The sequence below is a fragment of the Pleurodeles waltl genome, chromosome 2_2 (genome assembly GCF_031143425.1).
Source record: "Pleurodeles waltl isolate 20211129_DDA chromosome 2_2, aPleWal1.hap1.20221129, whole genome shotgun sequence".
In the NCBI taxonomy this organism is placed as follows: domain Eukaryota; kingdom Metazoa; phylum Chordata; class Amphibia; order Caudata; family Salamandridae; genus Pleurodeles; species Pleurodeles waltl.
Window position 1 is genome coordinate 475232857 of NC_090439.1, and position 19438 is coordinate 475252294.

Below are 19438 nucleotides of genomic sequence, written 5' to 3' on the forward strand. Positions count from 1 at the left end.
CCAGGGTTTTTTTTTTATTTGTTTTTTTTTGTGGGGGAGCGTCCCCTTGGTCACGGGGCACCCCCCCAAGGGGGGCATTGACCTGTTGCCCATTTCTACACCCCCTGGGGGCAGATGGGCCTATTTTCTTAGGCCCACCTGCCCCCAAGGGGGGCAGAAGCCACTTAGACACCAGGGATAGTGTGTGTGTGTGTGTGTTAGTGGATGGGGGGGCCTTGGGCAAGGGTCGCCCCCCACTTTGGGGGCACATGTACCCAGGCCATTTCTGCACCCCTTGGAGACAGATCAGCCTATTATTTTTAGGCTGGTCTGCCCCCAAGGGGGGCAGAAACTACTAGAACGCCAGGGTTTTTTTTTTATTTGTTTATTTTTGTGGGGGGGCGTCCCCTTGGTCACGGGGCACCCCCCCAAGGGGGGCATTGACCTGTTGCCCATTTCTACACCCCCTGGGGGCAGATGGGCCTATTTTCTTAGGCCCACCTGCCCCCAAGGGGGGCAGAAGCCACTTAGACACCAGGGATAGTGTGTGTGTGTGTGTGTGTTAGTGGATGGGGGGGGCCTTGGGCAAGGGTCGCCCCCCACTTTGGGGGCACATGTACCCAGGCCATTTCTGCACCCCTTGGAGACAGATCAGCCTATTATTTTTAGGCTGGTCTGCCCCCAAGGGGGGCAGAAACTACTAGAACGCCAGGGATTTTTTTTTAATTTGTTTATTTTTGTGGGGGGGGCGTCCCCTTGGTCACGGGGCGCCCCCCCAAGGGGGGCATTGACCTGTTGCCCATTTCTACACCCCCTGGGGGCAGATGGGCCTATTTTCTTAGGTCCACCTGCCCCCAAGGGGGGCAGAAGCCACTTAGGCACCAGGGATAGTGTTGTGTGTGTTTTTTTTTTTTTTTTTTTTTTAGGGCTGTCCCCTTTGGCAAGGGTCGCTCTCCATGGGGACACACTACTAAAGGTATTTTCTGGCTTCCTTGGGGTAGACAGGTCTATTTTATTAGTAGGCCCATCTGCCCCTATGGCAGAATCCACTTAGGCACCAATTTCTAAATGTTTGATGGTGGGGTGTTTGTCAACTGAAGAAGTCTTTGCATTTGTGATAAAAAATGTTTTCCTCCTTTTTGTTCTAGTTCAAAGCTTTTGCTTTATTTGCTGTGGCTCCTTGCGGTTTTGGCAGTGGCTGACCTGCAGTTTGCACAGTTGCATGTTTTAGGTAAGTAAAAACAATTTACTCCAAAGGAGTATTGTTGCCATGCATGAATGACATGTTTGTAGGGGGTGTACTAAATGCAGGATTGTGTGTGAAATTGTCCTTAGGTTTGTGCACAATGATATTTGTTTTGTCTTATTTCTAATTTGCCTTTCTTTCTTTATTTTTAGTGGGATATCATTGGTGATTGCTGTGTAGTTGCTGGTGAATCAAGCTTTTTCAGGCAAGTGAGCGGTATAGTTTTTGAGTTTATAACTCTTACTAACAAAGCTACACTTTGTTACTTGTCTTACACAGTGCTGGTTGTTGGTGGTGAATTTGTCCAGTTAATTTTAGCAGGAGAGATCATGGCTAGCCGCAGGATGACCGCTCAGCAGGTGGTTGGTATGCTTTTTGAGTCACAGTCTGATCATGACTATGAGACAGACTCTGCATCTGAGGCAGAGGAGGAAGTCAGAGATTCTGGCAGTAATGTTTCTCTTGGAGGGGAATCTTCTGATGATGAAGCCACACTCAGTGCAGATGAAGGGCCTGTTTTAGAGGAGGACATTGATGTGCCAATAGTGCAGCAACCTGGGGCTGAAAGGTTTCCCGTTATAAGACCTGATGTCTGGGTTGCCCCAAACATGGAGCAGCCAGAGTTGCCTGCCTTCACTGGTCTCCCGGGGTGTAACACCAATACAGAGAACTGTATGCCTATCAATTTCTTTGAGTTATTCATGGATGATGTTTTTTTGGAAGAGATTGTTGAGCAGACTAATTTGTATGCAGAGCAGCATTTGAGGGACAACGCTGCTAGACTTAGGCCACACTCTAGAGCTGCCCAGTGGATTCCCACAAATTTGGAGGAGTTAAAAAAAGTTTTTGGGTTTGACTTTTTTGATGGGGTTGATAAGGAAGCCGTCACTGGCTTCTTATTGGTCTACTAGTCCCTTGATGGCAACAGATATATTTCCAGCGACCATGAGTCGTAATCGGTATTTGCTTCTTCTTAGGATGCTGCATTTTGTTGACAATGCATTAGCCTTGCCACGAGATCACCCAGATTCTGACCGTCTTTTTAAGATTAGGCCTGTCCTTGATCATTTTGTAGATCGGTTTTCGGAGGTCTATGTTCCAGGCAAAGAGTTAAGTGTGGACGAGTCTTTGGTCCTCTTCAAGGGTCGTTTGGTTTTTAGGCAGTACATTCCTAGCAAAAGGGCACGATATGGAATTAAATTGTATATGCTGTCTGAAAGTAGGACAGGATATGTGTATAGTTTCCGTGTGTACACTGGTAGGGATTCCAATATTGACCCCCCTGGTTGTCCTCCCACTTTTGGAGTTACTGAGAAAATTGTGTGGGATCTTGGTAGACGACTGTTCAACAAAGGTCACCATTTGTATGTAGATAACTTCTACACTGGTGTGCAATTATTCAAGGAATTGTTTAGAGTGGACACAGTTGCTTGTGGCACAATCCGTTCTAACCGGAAAGGCTATCCAAGGGAGCTTGTCTGTAAAAAAACTTGAGAGAGGACAGTGCTGTGCCTTGCGGAACGAGGAGCTGCTAGCTTTGAAATTTTCAGACAAGAGGGATGTCTACATGCTAAGTACCATCCATGATGAGAGTACTTCCCCTGTGACTGTTTGGGGCCAGGTTGCTGAAGTGCGCAAACCTGTGTGCATTTTAGATTATAATAAGCACATGGGAGGTGTAGATAGAGTTGACCAGAGGTTGGAACCTTATACTGCTATTCGTAAGTCTTACGTTTGGTATAAGAAGTTAGCACTTCACCTCTTCCACTTAGCAACCTTCAATGCTTTTATTGTGTTTAGGGATAGGTCTCCAGAGTCAAAGATGACATTTGTGAAATTTCAGCAGTCAGTGATAGAGAGCCTTATTGTGGTGGAACAGGCCAGAGTTCCTAGAGAAGCAGTGGTGGAGGATGTGGCTAGATTGAAAGATCGCCACTTTGCTGAGCACATTCCTCCCACACCCAAAAAAGACTTTCCAGCTAAGAAATGTAGAGTGTGTTTTCGAAGAGGTATCCGGAGGGAGACTCAAATGTACTGCCCAGATTGTCCTTCAAAGCCTGGGCTGTTTGTCGGTGCTTGTTTTAAGAATTACCACACCCAGAAGAATTTCTGGGAACAACCATGAGTGTAAACTCATGTCTGTTTTGTATTTTCATGTGTTTAGTTTCATGGTTAGCATTTCTGTCATGTTCTTAGTTAGAGCTTTTGTGTTTGTAGTTTTGTAATTCTTTCTACTTAGTTAGGGGTTCCTCTGTTAAAAAAAAAAAAAAAAAAAATGATGCCATTGTGGGTGGAGTGGGGCTTGGCTGAGAGTGTACATATTGACTTGCTGTTGGCTACTGCAACACACTGCCAGCCAAACACCAGTCCACACACTCCCATCAGCTGGTGTGATTGTTGTATCAGGCATGTGGGCGTATGTAAGTGATGGGCCCTTGAGTGGCGCTGTCTGTCGATGTGAGTGTTGTAATGTGCTGGGCCCGTGGCTGGCGGTGTGAATGGCCTTGTGTGTGTCATGTATGAAAGTTGTGTGAATGGACTGTAAAGCGGTTGGTGCCTTTTCGCGGCTTTACAGCTCACGAGCTGTGAGTCATTGGTTCAGTTTTTTGCCTTTCAGTTACTAACAGTGCATTTCATTTTTGTGAAAGCTCTTGTTAGTAAAATTTGATCCACTGAACCATCACTCACCCTTGTGCCAAATCCAACCAGTATGTGTGGTAAAAATGACAAAACCTGCTCCGCTGTAATCAGGCGTCGCAGCACACCTGTGACACGCTAGGTGCCTCAGGTGGGACCCCAATGATGGAGCATGCCACCAACTTGGTTGGTGGGTGAGGGGTCTTTTTCACATAACCTAACTGTGTTTCTTTTCAAAATTTTAGTGTTTGGCACATCACGGATGTATGTGGGCACATCAAAACGATATATTACAAAACTACCTGTGTTTGGGGGGGAGAGGGCACCTATGTTTTTGGTCCTGTGTGCGGCCTTCATCTAGGGAAACCTACCAAACCCAGACATTTTATAAAACTAGACACCCCAAGGAGTCCAGGGAGGTGTGGCTTGCGTGGATCCCCCAACATTTTCTTACCCAGACTCCTCTGTAAACCTCAATGTGCTTAAAAAAGCATATTTTCCTGACTTTTCTTCGTAGGATCACCACTCCAGCACACAATTCCTACTCCCCAGTGTTCCCCTCAGCCTCCCAAGTAAAATGACATCTCACTTATGTGGGTCCCCAAAGCAGAGTCAGTCTAAAGATGTATAAAAGAATATGTCCTTATAAACTTGCTGTGCTATCCCCTCTCTCTCTACAAGTTTTGGGCCTTATTCTGTTGCAGGCACCTGGCCCACCCACACAAGTGAGGTATCATTTTTATCGGGAGACTTGGGGGAACGCTGGGTGGAAGGAAATTTGTGGCTCCACTCAGATTCCAGAACTTTCTGTCACCGAAATGTGTGGAGAATGTGTTTTTTTAGACAGAATTTGAGGTTTGCAAAGGATTCTGGGTAACAGAACCTGGTCCGAGCCACACAAGTCACCCCATCTTGGATTCCCCTAGGTCTCTAGTTTTCAGAAATGCACAGGTTTGGTAGGTTTCCCTAGGTGGCGGCTGAGCTACAGGCCAAAATCTACAGGTAGGCACTTTGCAAAAAACACCTCTGTTTTCCTTCACCAATTTGGCTGTGTCCACGTTGCGCTTTGGGGCGTTTCCTGTCGCGGGCGCTAGGCCTACCCACACAAGTGAGGTATCATTTTTATCGGGAGACGTGGGGGAACGCTGGGTGGAAGGAAATTCGTGGCTCCTCTCAGATTCCAGAACTTTCTGCCACAGAAATGTGAGGAACATGTGTTTTTTTAGCCAAATTTTGAGGTTTGCAAAGGATTCTGGGTAACAGAACCTGGTCCGAGCCACACAAGTCACCCCATCTTGGATTCCCCTAGGTCTCTAGTTTTCAGAAATGCACAGGTTTGGTAGGTTTCCCTAGGTGGCGGCTGAGCTACAGGCCAAAATCTACAGGTAGGCACTTTGCAAAAAACACCTCTGTTTTCCTTCACCAATTTGGCTGTGTCCACGTTGCGCTTTGGGGCGTTTCCTGTCGCGGGCGCTAGGCCTACCCACACAAGTGAGGTATCATTTTTATCGGGAGACGTGGGGGAACGCTGGCTGGAAGGAAATTCGTGGCTCCTCTCAGATTCCAGAACTTTCTGCCACAGAAATGTGAGGAACATGTGTTTTTTTAGCCACATTTTGAGGTTAGCAAAGGATTCTGGGTAACAGGACCTGGTCCGAGCCACACAAGTCACCCCATCTTGGATTCCCCTAGGTCTCTAGTTTTCAGAAATGCACAGGTTTGGTAGGTTTCACTAGGTGGCGGCTGAGCTACAGGCCAAAATCTACAGGTAGGCACTTTGCAAAAAACACCTCTGTTTTCTGTGATGTGTCCACGTTGTGTTTTGGGGCATATCCTGTCGCGGGCGCTAGGCCTACCCACACAAGTGAGCTATCATTTTTATCGGGAGACTTGGGGGAACATAGAATAGCAGAACAAGTGTTATTGCCCCTTGTCTTTCTCTACATTTTTTCCTTCCAAATGTAAGACAGTGTGTAAAAAAGACGTCTATTTGAGAAATGCCCTGTAATTCACATGCTAGTATGGGCACCCCGGAATTCCGAGATGTGCAAATAACCACTGCTTCTCAACACCTTATCTTGTGCCCATTTTGGAAATACAAAGGTTTTCTTGATAGCTATTTTTTACTCTTTATATTTCAGCAAATGAATTGCTGTATACCCGGCATAGATTGAAAACCCACTGCAGGGTGCAGGTCATTTATTGGCTCTGGGTACCTAGAGTTCTTGATGAACCTATAAGCCCTATATATCCCCGCAACCAGAAGAGTCCAGCAGACGTAACGGTATATTGCTTTCGAAAATCTGACATTGCTGGAAAAAGTTACAGAGTAAAACGTAGAGAAAAATTGATGTTTTTTTCACCTCAATTTCAATATTTTTCTTTTTCAGTTGTTATTTTCTGTAGGAAACCCTTGTAGGATCTACACAAATTACCCCTTGCTGAATTCAGATTTTTGTCTACTTTTCAAAAATGTTGCGGTTTCTGGGATCCAGCGTTGGTTTCATGCCCATTTCTGTCACTGACTGGAAGGAGGCTGAAAGCACAAAAATCGTAAAAATGGGGTATGTCCCCGTAAAATGCCAAAATTGTGTTGAAAAATTGGGTTTTCTGATTCAAGTCTGCCTGTTCCTGAAAGCTGGTGATTTTATCACCGCAAACCCTTTGTTGATGCCCTTTTCAGGGAAAAAAACACAAGCCTTCTTCTGCAGCCCATTTTTCCAATTTTTTTGAAAAAAACGAAATTTTCACTGTTTTTTGGCTACTTTCTTGGCCTCCTTCTGGGGAACCCACAAAGTCTGGGTACCTCTAGAATCCCTAGGATGTTGGAAAAAAAGGACGCAAATTTGGCGTGGGTAGCTTACGTGAACAACAAGTTATGAGGGCCTAAGCGCGAACTGCTCCAAATAGCCAAAAAAAGGCTCGGCACAGGAGGGGGAAAAGGCCTGGCAGCAAAGGGGTTAATGAACAAAATTACAACAAAATGGCAAAAATGCAATAAGGCAAACCGGAGCGAGTAGTTTTTGAAGATTCAAGTAAAAATAGCACCAAAAAGCACTAAGCGCAAAAGGTTGTCCAGGAAAGTGGCAGACCGGGACCTAGGCAAGATTTCATGCTGAAAGCAAGGGATTGCAGGTGAGATGCACCAAGCAAGTTCATCTCCGTCCAAGATTTTACCTCCTGACTTAGGGCCTCATTACGAGTTTGGAGGAGGAGATTACTCCGTCACAAATATGATGGCTACCCAGCCGCCATATCACAAGTCCCATAGTATATAACAGAACTTGTAATAAGGCGGGCAGGATATCCGTCACGTTTGGGGCGGAGTACTCCCCTCCGCCAAACTCGTAATGAGGCCCCTAGTCTTTGATTATGAAGCGCAAAATCCTCCAGTGATGACAATCCTGAAGCTGTATACGAGGAAGATGCATAGATTATACTTTTGCACAAGGTCACCCAGACAGCTCCAGAGGTCTGGAAGGAGAACAATTTTTCAAGCCTCAGTTTTTTAGAATTTCTGGAACAGCTTCTCCACAGGGACAACACTTGGGCCAGGACTCACTCCGGCAGAGGTCACAAGCAAGGTCCAGTCCAGGTCAAGTGGGTAATGCAACTGGACACTTCAGGAAAAAGACATTCTGCAGCCTGTGGCGTCCCTGTAGTCTCATAGGAGGTCAGCCAACTGACCCTTGGAGTTCAGTTCTTTGTCCTCTGTACAAGAGGAAGCAGGTACCAGACTATCAGTGCTCTTCTCATGTCACAGAGAGCAAGAGATCTTCTGTAGATCCAGTAAATATTCTGAGTAGCGTCCCTCGCCTTGACATATTTATGGCTGGCACTAACCAGTGGGTTGGAGTAACTCCTGGCCCCATTCTAAACAATGGAAAGAATGTTCCAAGAGAAAGCCCTACCAACCCTTTTCAGCAGTCCCTGCTGGGCCTACTGCAAACAATTCTACTGTATCCCTCACTGCTAAAATCCAAGGGTGGGCATTACTCCTTTTTGCAGCATTATTGTTTTCACCCAGAAGCATGACCTGAGAAATGTGCAGTCCCCTCACCTTGTCCACTCCAAACCGGTTTTGGGGATAGCTTTTCTACCACTAGGTTTGTTTACCTGTCTGGCTTGTGGGACAAATGGTTGCCTTCTCCAGGACACACCTAACAATTACTTGTGAAAATGCCAGCCCCTTTACAAGTTAATGAAGTTCCTGGGTCCAATCTAACTGCCTTTCTGCAAGATGAAAAACATCTCCCATACTCATTCAATATCCCTGCCCTGGGAGCAGTTTTCATACCCCATTAAAGCCAAACACTGGCTGGGCAGCTGCAGGAAAGCAAATGTAAACTAGCCTCCAAAAGCTTCTGAAAAGAAAGGATAACTTTCTAAAAGTTACTTTTTCTAAATATTTATGAAACCTTCTGCAGTCACCAGTGAGTTAGACTTTTATTAAAATAGGAAACAGTCTTTGAACAACTTTTGTAGCTGTTCCAACCATCACCAGCACCATCAAACCAGTTCTGGGGGTAAGCAAGCAAAATGTAACCTTTGCTTGCTTAATTGACCAGCAGCATTCTGAGATGCTCTATGCCATTGGTTAGATTCTACAATGGGTAACTGTATTTGTGGTGATCTCCAAAACCAGCCATCAATTACAACTGAGACTATAATTCTGAATAAGAATGTCACTCCTGTTGGACTCTTTGAAGAAAGAAAAAAAAAAAAAAAAAACACAACAACAATTCAACATACTCAAAGAGTTTCATTTGACATGAAAGAAATGTCAGAATTCAACAATACTATCTTATGTTTGCTGAATTAACTATCAACTACAAGTTCATTGGAAATAGAATATGTGTTCAAATCTGTACTGTCAGACATAAAAATTGTATCCTTCTTGGAGAATGAGAATGAGAATGAGAATTGAGTGCTCCGCTAATTTAGCATTTGCAAACCCAGCAATCTTACAGCCTGGGCAGTAAGGTTATTTAAATCAATTAGTAACTCTACATAGATGACTCAGGAAGTATATACTGCTGAATACAGCAGACAGAGGAGTTCCACTAGGACCTGCAACACAGGTACATATTGCCATATAGGCAATCAGTCCACAGACTAAACACTATGATGAGCAAAGTATCCATAAAACATGATGAAATTGCCTTCTGGAATGCTCGCAGACAAATCAGTTGGAAGTGCTCTATCCTAATACAACATCACAGGAAATAGACTCTGAACTATGTGCCTTCCCCTTTGAATGGTGCCTACCGCAGAGGGTTGCAACTCCTGGGGAAGTATATATACATGTATCTTTACTACTACACATAGCACACCTCATAAAACAGGACCACCCAATGCACTAAGAAAACTGCAAACTAAGCACAGAGATGCACTGAATTCAGACCAAGGAATGAAACAAACTGGTAATTTTTAAGCCATTTCTTCAATCACTGAGCAAGATTCGCAGAGAAGCAGCTGCTCTGGCCATACACCACAGACTTGCATCACTCCCTGTTCAAGAACATTAACAGGAGTTACCTAAAATAATTTAGGAAATTCATACATCCATGGGTCGTGAGACACTGAAATCCCTAGTTGTTACCCAGCACTTCAACACAAAAATAATATCCCAGGTTTTAGTAAGGAAAAAACATCAGAAACTAAGAAGACATGAGAGTAAGACAGAAGAAAAGGACTGGCTCTCCATCAACGTAGGAGTCTTGCCATGGTGATTCAAATTTGAGGGACCATTACACAATATGAAAGCCAGATTGGTAGCTCTATTTCTTCTTATTCTTTTCAGGATTTACAGTAAAAAGACAGAGGACAGAAAGGGCTTACATAGATAAGAGGAGTATACCAACCAGAAAAATGCATAAGGACATGAAGCTGAAGTTAGTGTAAAGAGAAAGAGTCAGAATCCCAAGACTCATTTTAAAAAGAAAAAAAAAATCTGACTTGTAGCAGTGTTCAATGTCAACCACCAGAAATCAAAAGCAACGGGGAGGGAGGAGGAAAAAAAAAAAAAACACAAGATGACAGCAAGACAGTGGCAACAAGTTCTGGGTATAATTGGCCTCGATGGGCATTAGTTGTTTGGAAGTGATTATTCTTTCCAGGACAAGCGAGTTCTTTCAAAGCAATGTACCTCTGCTACTTGACACCCCATGTTAAGATATGTACCAATGAGGGTAGAATGGCTATTTTGTGGGTGGGTGGAATAAACTGCATTAAGAAGAATTTTAGGCCACAGCTGCTTTATCTATTCCATCACTACCAGTGAAGGTCCGTTCAGATGTTTGGAAATCAGACCAAACAAAATGTGGGCTTTCATATGGAATAATAAATTACCACACAGTCAAATCCCTCTGGAGAAGGATCCCTAAAGTGTGAGGCATGGGAGTCCATGACACTGAATGTTACATATTAGCCACATCATTGTATCGAGCTTTAGTGTGATGTACCCCGGGTGAAGACAAACACTGGTGCCCTCTGAAACACAAGACAGTAAGCTCACTCTTCCCCAAATGTTATAGATTCCCCCTTAATGCCCCCCTTCTGCTCCTGGGCACTCTGACGTAATCGGAAGTGAAGGCAGTTCCTACGCAGGGAGTTACAAATTTTCCTTCTCCTGACCTCAGTGGTTAAAAACCATGTATTCCAGCAAGCATGGCTTTTGAAGCATATTTATCGAGGGGGTAAAGCGGGGAAGGGGGCGGGACACATTGGCCCTCAATATGACATTGGCGGAAAATCTTGTTTACCGCAGCGGTGACGCCCACCAACATACGGGCGCGAACATCCGTTAACCAAATTATGACACACACACACCAATCCGACAGAATACTGCCACATACACAAATCCGCCAGCCCAAAGGTCGGTGCTAAAGTGTCAGTACCAACACCCATAATATTACGCCAACAAAACAACGGCCACAACATTATGACCCACGAATCACCACAGCGGACATTCAATGGCGGTAAACCATTGGTGGTACACACCGGCACGCTCAGAATAGACACCCATATACTAAACTACACAACATTAGCAAATACCAAAAACACACACACCTGACACTCATACACACACCACACCCAACCACCCACAGCACTATAAAACACACACCCACATTACCCACAACCCTATACAAATCATGCCACCAGGCTGACACCAAGACCAACAACTAGACGCACAGACCACATACACCCATACATCCCGCACACACCTCACTTCACACACCCAAACACAGTACCCAACACCCACACACTTACTCAACACCCATGTCCCCACAAAGGCAACACCGTTTCACAAATGAGGAGTTGCGGGTCGTGGTGGAGGAAATAGTCAGGGCAGAGCCACAGCTGTTTGGAGCACATGAACAGCAAATATCCATTGCCAGGAAGATGAGCTATGGCGGAGAATCGTGGACAGGATGAACGCTGTGGGACAGTATCCAAGAACAAGGGACGACATCAGGAAGAGGTGGAACGACTTACGGGAGAAGGTATGTTCCGTGGCAGCAAGGCACCAGCTCGCCATGCCGAGGACTGGCAGTGGACCTCCACCTCCTCCCCCACAGCTCACAGCATGGGAGGAGCAAGGCTTGGCATTACTGCATCCTGAGGGACTCACTGGAGATGCCGGAGGACTGGACACTGGTGAGTCAATATTTACTACTTTTCAACCCCCATACCTGCATGCCATCTCACCCCCTCACCCTCACTCCACTCCACTCCACACACTGCACCTAGACATATGACTAACCCCAATGCCAAGCCCTGCATGCCATACCAATGCATTGACAGCCCACCCAGCCCTGCAAGGACATCCATCACAAAAGCATGCAACGCATGGAGAACTAACAATCCTACAATCACCATACACAAACAAAGGTGGCAGGGCAACAGCAACGATAGAGGGGAAGATAGGGATGTACAATATGTCACAGACTACATCACTTACATCCCCACAGGTGCCCCAGCCAATGTCAGCGGAGAGAAGATGCCACGACAAACCAGAAGATGCCCCCAGTGTTGACAGTAACTCTGGACTTCTGGATCTGGAAGAACTACCTGGCCCATCAAGGACCAATGGTCAGTGGGTCACCCCAGCCCACTCACAGACCACCACAGAGGCTCCCCCATCAGTATCCAACACCACAGCACCCACCCAGTGTCCTCATACCTCTGTCCCCAGGACACGTCAATCAGCAGTGTGGCGAACTGTACAGGGACCCCAGTCCACAACTCGCCCCAAAGACAATCAAGAACCTGGGGTCAGTGTCAGTGGGTACACCATTCAGGGGACAGAGGCACAGGGAAACAGGGGCACTGGGAGGACCATTGTGCACCAGGGGGAGGAAAGGCCCAGGGAACCGACTCTTCAGGAGGCACTCACCAAGATACTGGAGGCCTACCAATAATCCTAGGACATGATGGGCCAGATCCTTAACAACATGCAGGAGAACATACAGCTGCAGGATGACCACCATAAGGAGATCAGGGAGGACTTGCAGGCTCTCAATACCACCATGATCGCCATAGCAGGGGTGCTGGCAGACATGGCCAACATCATGAGGTAAATCAACAGCACACCGGCAGACCCCTACCACTAGCCAGTCAACTGACCAGCCCTCCACTTCTGCTGCAGCTAGCGGGCAGGAGGCCCCATCACAGGACCCACAGGCCACCAGCACCCCTCCCACTGCAGAAGGTGAACCACCACACAAACGTTCACTGCAACCCAGACAGAAGCCAGAGACACTTGCCAAGACCACCGCCAGAAAATGAGACTCTCCTGATTGTCCCCCCCCTGTGTCCCACCCGGTCACCTTGTCCACTTTGAACTGCCTTTCCTCCCCTTCCTATGGCCCCTTGGACACTTGACATATGCCACAAACAGACTGGAACAATATCCTAGTTCTTCCTGTACTATCACCCCATTCCATCGCACTTTTCAGTCAATTATTTGCACTACAATAAACACCCTGACCACAACTTGAGTGACACTGTTTTATGTGTTGAAAATGTGCATTTATGGAACAGTCACATCTAGTGCAAGTAATCTGAACACTGTGATAGCTAAAAAATAATGACCTGTAGCTGTCTGTAGTAAACACATCTGGACACTTGTCATATCACCAACATCTGTAAAATGACAAGCCATAGGTGACAGTAAGTTGAGATGCAAAGGAAGTGAATGCCTTCATGATACAGCCACACAGATAAACCAATAGTCACAGTAATGGTCTGTTCCACTGTCTCACCTGTGTGTCATTGGAAGTATTGTCGTATAACTGATGTTCTGTTGTCCTCATCCTCATTCTCTGCCTCCTCATCCTCACTGTCCCCGGGGTCCACTGTTGCCACAGGGTCATCTCCAGTCTCCTCCTCCTCCTGCAGAAAGGGCACATGTCATCTAAGGGCCAGGTTGTGCAACATGCAGCATGCCACTACTATCTGGCAGACATTCTCGGGTGAGTAGCACAGGGATCCACCTGTCAGATGCAGGCATCTGAACCTGGCCTTCAGGAGGTCGAAGGCCCTCTCGATTAGTCTCCTGGTTCACCCATGTGCCTCATTATAAGGGTTCTCAGCCCCGGTCCTGTCATTCCTCAGAAGGGACAGGAGCCACAATAGGTTTGGTTAGCCAGAGTCACCTGCAAGTATTGAGGGACAACATTTAGCCTTACACAATGCTATGGGGATAACACTTGAAGGCATACACTGGCAGCATTACATTTGGGATGCTGCTATTCCTCAGAAAAAAGGCGTAATGCACCGACCCAGGATACTTGGCAGTAACGTGGGAGATGTACTGGTCTGCCAGGCACACCAACTGCACATTGAGTGAGTGCAAACTCTTTCGATTCCTGAACACCTGTTCATTCCGGTGGTGGGGGGGCTGAATGACAAATGCTATGTGTGTACCATCAATCGCCCAAATAAATTTGGGATTATGTCCCACTGCATAGAATCCACATTTTCCTCCTTGGTGAAAGAAATGTAGCTGCACATGTGTTTCACCAAGGCAGACAATGTCCTTGCCAGCACGATTGAGAACATTGGCTGTGACATTCCTGCTCCCAAACCCACTCTACTGTCACTTGGAAAGAACCAGTTGCCAGGAAAAGGAGCACTGATAGCACTTGCACAAGAGGGGGGATCCCAGTGGGATGACGCATAGATGATATCAGGTCAGGCTCTAACTGGGCACACAGCTCTGTGACTGTGGCACTGTCCAGTCTATAGGTGAGGATAATGTGCCTATTTTCCAGTGTAGCCAAGTTAACAATGGGTCTGTACACGGGGGGTTTGTCTGATCCTCCTATTCATCCACAGTGGTAGGTATGTAAGGGACACAAGAGTGAGTAGGCTGTCACAATTTGAACAATGGAATCACCACCTCAGTGTGCATACAGCATTAATGTGATGGGACAGTGGGAATGGCAATGTATGTGCAATTTTCATAAATTATGCAGTTATGGAAGATCTGTATGTAGTCCACCACCATGAAGTGGCGACCGCCTGTCCTGTATCTAGGGACAGGTGGAAGTGAGGTAACTGCCGATTTTGGGCGTCGTGGCGGAAGGTGGTCTGGCTCTATGGAGAACAGTGGCCAGTGGGGGGCGACAGTGACTGTGTACACCACCGCGGACATGACTGCTATTTTCTGTCTATAACCTCATTTGATTCCTGAATTTCCACAGGACAACACCTACACCACGTGTGCTGCTGTGACCTGTGTTTGGAACCTACCATGGGGCGTGTGACCGGGGATAGGGCCCCTGCCTTCACTTCAATAGAGTTGGGGCACTTGGTGGATGGGGTCCTGCCCCAGAATGGACAGCTGTTTGGCCTCCAGACCAAAAGGTGAGTACACTTCCAGCACGATGCATGTGGAGGGTTCCACGGAGATGCGTGTGCAGGCATCGTGTCAAATGTGGGGTTGGTATGTCTGATGGTAGTGTACATGGTGTGCGCTGGGCGATGTGTGTGCCAATGCATTTGGAAACAGGATTTGTGGGCCATATGTGTGACAGGCTGGATTGTATGTGTAATACTGTCCTCCTGTCTGTATTACCTCTGCAGGTCAGCGCCCATCAAAAGAAGGGATTGTGGCATGCCATCGCCAAGGACGTGCGGACCCTGGGGGTCTACAGCAAGCGGAGCACCCACTGCAGGAAATGGTGGGAGTACCTGAGACCCTGGGCACGGAAGACCGCGGAGGCCCAGCTAGGGATGTCCTCCCAACAAGGAAGCCCGTCGGAACCTCACCCCCCTGATGGCCCGCATACTGGCGGTGGCCTACCCAGAGGTGGATGGGCACTTGAGGGCATCACAGCAGCCACAAAGGGGTGAGTACAGTGGGCATTAGTACAATAACTACTAGGTGGCATGGGATCCGGGTGGTGGTTGTGAGTTAGTGGGTGCCCCTTAATGCCAGGACAGACATTGCAGCGTGATCCAGCTCCAGGGTAATGGCTATAGGGCAAATGCAGGTGATCTAGCTTGTTTGCATTCAATGTCAGTCAGGGCTTTGTGGTTCCCAGGAGGTGTGTAGTTGGCGGTGTTTGGCCCTCATCTTGCTGTGGCATCTAGCCAATTCAATGCCAGTGCAATGCACAGTTCTCAATCCTGATATCCGTTTGTGACGGTGCTGTGTATGCCAACTGTGGTGTTGGTCTTGTAATTGACCCAGTGCTTCCTTTCTCTCCCCACCCCCCTTTCTCCTAATGTCATCCTGTCCATGTGTGCATTAGCATCATCTGGCAGAGGAGCAGGGACACCGGCGATAGAAGGAGTTGCATCCCAGAGGACCCAGGAGGCAGAGCCCGCCGAGGGGACCAGTGGGACGGAGGGCGAGGGGAGCACCAAGGCGGAGAAAGGAGGTGACAACTTTGACTCTGATACCTCCTCCGATGGAAGCTCCCTGGTGGTGGCGGACACCTCTGTGACCACCCCAGCAGCCCCTCAGGGAGTTGCCCGTGCCCACTCACCCAGGAGGGTGGGCTTCTCCTTTGCCACTGGCACCTCAGGCCCTGCCCCAGTGAGCCCTGCTGCCCTGAGTGAGGAGACTATTGACCTCCTGCGATCTCTTTCTGTAGGACAGTCTACCATCGTGATTGCCATCCAGGGGCTGGCATCCCAGATACAGCAATGCAATGCATTCCTGGAGGGCATCCATGGTGGATTGGCGGCCCAACAGATAACAATTCAGACTCTGGCCTCGTCTCTGATGGCAGCCATTGTCCCTGTTCCCAACATCACTACCACTTCCCAGTCGTCCCAGTCTCCTCAACCCCAACCCAACCCAACCCATGCACACATACAGACAAGCATGCACACAAGATATCACACAAGAGTGGCAAAGTGAAACACAGGCACCACGTTTCAGTCCACAACCACTCACACAAAAAGACAGTTGCACACACATCCACTGCCTCCAATGTCTCACCCCTCCTCCACCTCCCTCAGTCATGTCCACACACACACCTGCATGCACTGCTTCAACAGCCACCACCAGCATCACCACACCAAGCAGCACACACACCTCACTAGCAGACACCTCCACAACATCCATCCAAGCATACCTGTGTCCTCTCCCACCCTGTCTGTCCCCCTCTTCCTAAAGGATACAAACGCAGGCACACAGACACCCAACAGCCATACACCTGGAAAGATCCCACTCCACAGGCCAAGAAAGGGAAAGATCCCACTCCCCCTACAACTCCACCAACAAGGAAAGGGAAGAATCCCACTCCACCAGCCAGGGTAGGATCCCACTCGACCACCAATGACACAAGAGGTTCCTACTCAACCACCAATGTCAGAAAAGGTGCCCACTCAACCACCAATGACAGAAAAGGTGCCCACTCAACCACCAATGACAGAAAAGGTGCCCACTCAACCATCAATGACAGAAGAGGTACCCACTCAAACACCAATGACAGGCAAGAAGCCCTCACCTCCAGCTGGGACACAGCAGCCCTCACCTCCAGCAGAGGCTGCCCAGGAGACACCTCCCCCAGCAGAGACAATGCAGCCCTCACCTCCAGCAGAGATAGGCCACCCTCCAGGGACTGTTGTACTTGGAGCCCCCTCCAGAAGCAGTGGGCAAGTTCCCCACCTCAGAGACTGACTTCGCACTCCCCAGCATTGGGAAATGGGCATGGAGCCCCCTCCAGGAGCAGTGGGCAAGTTCTCAACTTCAGCTGAGGTGCCCCCCACCACCCTCCTCCCCCTGAGGTGCCTGTCCACTTCCAAGATGCGGCCCCTGTACACTGTTGTGCAGAGTTAGTCAGGATCAAGTTGGGGTTTGGACTGTTCCTTGTAGGCTTTATGTACTTCGGACTGGGCATTGGCCCTTTCTGGACAATTGTTCATGTATTTTTGTTATAGAAGTGGTTCATATGGTGGGAGTTGCCTTGCTATTACAATGTCAGTACTGCCGACCTGTAGTCCTTGTATTATTATGTTGTGTGCCACTGGTTTACGTCTGCAGTTGGTTGTGTTTATTGGGGGTGGGGGGGGGGGGGGGGGAATCTCTCCTTTTCCTCCCTCCCTCCCTCCCTCCCTCCATCCCTTATGTGCTAGGTGGCTGTACTCACAGTCGTCAGCGGCGGAGTTGGTGCTCCAGTTGGAGCATGGCGTAGAAGAGCATTGGGAAGACTTGGCGTTTCAGTTTTATGGCGCATTGGTCTTCTTTGTGTGTCTGTTGGTGAGTCTTTGGTCTTCTCTGATGGATTTGCAGTGTCATAATATGGTGGGCGGTACCTTGTCTTCCACCTGGCTGTTGATGGCTACCGCCGTGGTGAGTGGTGTTTACGCCTTGGTGGATGGTGTGGTGCATCGGCTGTCTATGGGAGTTATCACTGCCATGGTCAAAATTTGGCGGTAATTACCGTCAACCTGTTGGCGCTATTACCACCACTTTAACAGTCACCGCCAATGTCATAATGAGGGCTATTGTGCCTTGGCTAACTATTTGCAAATGGTATTCCCAACACCAGAGATCAATTAACCAATAATTTCTTATTAAGACCTAAAGACCTGTACCCAGTGATGCAACTCCTGCGCTGGGCTAGACAGCCCATAGTGAGAGGAAAAGGGCTGAGAGGAACTACAGGGGTGGAAGATAGGTCTTCAAAAGAGGTCACTGCCAAAATGCTGTTCTAGCTTTAGAGAGCACTGGACAAGAACTTTCCCTTAACGCAGCTCACATGCACAAAGAAATGAATAGAAGATCTCATCGTAACAGAGACGGATTGGATTTTGAATTGGAGGAGGAAGACAAAATCATGCATACGTCTCCAGGATAGGGCTTAAGCATTCAAAATTGTATTGAGATGGTATTTGACTGTTCATCTGAAAGCAATCCATGTTAATTCAGATGTCTGCTGGAGAGGGTATGGATCAAAAGGGACCTACATGCACTTGTTGTAAGACTGACCGCAACTCCAATTGTTCTGGACACAGGTATTGGGGACCATCAAAGAGAAAAGTAAAGTCACACTGCTAATCACAACACAGACAGTCTTGCTGGGTCTGATGAATGAGGAAGAGCTGTGCACCCACTCCACCCACTCTCTTTGCCTACAAATAAATTACCAGCTCAATTATTGCTGGCAGTACGACTGGTGATGGCACACACTGGCTGCAATGGTGTAATGCTATCTGTATTTAACCACCGGCTCTATCTTAACCAGTAAATCCATTTTATGCTTAGCTTCAAATGCCGTCACATTGGTGGCGCAGGTATTTTTTACTGCACAGCTTGTTAACCTATTTTCACTCTTCTCATGAGGGAACAAAACATGGGGGGGAGAAAAGTAGCTAAGACTGTACCAGGCTGAGAATGTTTATGGATGAGCAGGGTACAGCTCGGTCTTGGAAAAACACTGAGGTTTGGCCAGTCTGATGCATGTTTTCTCAACTTCAAGACTGACCTGATACAGCTGACGTGTGAATTTCACAGCTTACTCAAAGGGAAAGGGGTTTTTAGAACCTTCCTCTCAACTTTGTTTAAAGAGTGTAAGGTGGGGAAGCTTGACAGCTGGAACCGAAGGAACTCATCTGGGACTGGACGCATTGCCCAGAGAATAATCGCACTGAGGATGGTTCTCTTTCTTTTCTCGGTTGCCCAGGGTTCAACAACCTGACGTTGGCAGACAAGGGATGATGTCGGAGTCAAGTCCCATGGTGATGCATTTTTAATTCTTATTTTTAGCTTTGCATTTTCTTTGATCATTATTATCCTTCTGCTGTGATTATTTTGAGAAGTACATGTGTTGCTGTATTTGAAATAAAAGTTCACATTATTCTTTTTGTTTATGAAACGGGGGAAGTGCCTTCATAAATTCATTACTCAGACTAAGAGTGCTGCATTCTTTGCATTCCTTCCATTGTTCCCTCTCAGTATGAAGCAGAGCAGAACAAATGGGCATGTGGTGGACTAAGGTGGTGAATATCCATGCAACGGAACGTCTCACAGCCACAGAGATACAATGTATTCTTATAGCAGCTATGAAAAGGGGGCCCATAACTTAAGTCACAAAGGACATGATGGTTCCAAGA

At 47.4% G+C, this 19438-nt stretch overlaps 1 protein-coding gene across 3 annotated transcripts in view; it reads right to left on the bottom strand.

Annotated features, from left to right (window-relative positions):
* Positions 1 to 19438, bottom strand: part of SMCHD1 (structural maintenance of chromosomes flexible hinge domain containing 1) — a 2128336-nt gene that overhangs the window by 2073225 nt on the left and 35673 nt on the right. The window lies entirely within an intron of this gene.